Below are 1,393 nucleotides of genomic sequence, written 5' to 3' on the forward strand. Positions count from 1 at the left end.
CGAGGGCAAAGTTGTTGAAATAAATATATATTCATTAACATTAATTTTTTAGATCATTAACATATTATAGATCCTGGTTAGGGTTAGGGTTGGGTTAGGGTTAGGGTGCGGGGAATACTTCCTCCGGTACGTTAGGGTTAGGGTTAGGGTTAGGGTATTTCCTTACTTACTTTGTCCGCTACGTTAACGTGTCCGATTTCTTTTTACTTACCCGTTCTGTGACCCCAATCATTCCTTTAAATAAAAAGGCTTAAAATAAATTCTGGTAATCAAAATTATACTTACCTCATATTTTCATGGTTGGTGTATATTTAAAACTTCTTTCGTACTGTGATTTCGCATTTAATGATATTTTTTTGGTTATGTGAATATACAGTTAATAAATACACATAATCTAAGTTATTCTTGTGAAACAATGTACGGTAATTATAATGTCCTTTTTTAAAAAAAAACCATTGTTTATATTAAAACTGTTATTACTGTAGTATAATTTCATAAGTATTGTATGTTAACAATCAGTTCATTATTTAAAACAAGTCTGATTTAATTTATATTTTTTTACGTTGAATTTAGTGTGAAAATCCCATTGTAACTAGGATAACAAAGGCTGATATAAGTTTAAACAGAGTGATGCGTGCCACTTACCGGACGCGCAATGTTTGGAAAAAGAAAGGGGCGGCAGTTCTGCGGGTATACTAAGGGTAGAGGCGCGAGGAGAGAGCTCATTTCTCCTTCGGTGCTCGCCTGACAACACCCTCTCGCTCCCTAGAGCTTTACTAAGTCAGGTTTTCGCGGTTTTGTGTGTTGTTTTTTTTGCTGGGCAGGGACGAAACGGTCGAAACGCGCTTGTTTTGATTATATATAGTTTTACACACCTCCTTTGTTCATCATCCATTTTAACAAAAAATAGAACTTTAGTTGCAATATTTATGATCCAATTGAAGCTTTTTGTTCTATTAAAGAAAAAAACACCATCCAAAAATGAACTCTAGAAGTGTCCTCGGAATTTATTTTGGATCTGTCATGCCGCCCGCCGCCCCTTCCGCAATTGACGGAGCGCCTTTTACGTGAAAAATCCAACGGATCCGTCGGGCTGGACGAGCGTGCCTGACAGCTTCCTCAAGCGCGGACTGGGGCACCGGCCCGCAAGACCGACACACGGGAGGTACCAGCGGAGACGACCGTCACCCCCATCCCCCCCCGAGATGAACAGTACCTGAACCACCTACGTCACCCATCCGGCAGGCACCGACCTCCCGCCATCACCCCCCCGCGGGACGCGATTTTTTGCCACCCCCGCAGCTCCACCCCACTCCCTTCGTTATTTATCATCCTCTTTCTTACCCTACCTGCAAAATTATGATAAAAAACTTAACCCAGGCCCACATCCCAT

The sequence above is a fragment of the Larimichthys crocea genome, unplaced genomic scaffold (assembly GCF_000972845.2).
Source record: "Larimichthys crocea isolate SSNF unplaced genomic scaffold, L_crocea_2.0 scaffold143, whole genome shotgun sequence".
NCBI lineage: Eukaryota > Metazoa > Chordata > Actinopteri > Sciaenidae > Larimichthys > Larimichthys crocea.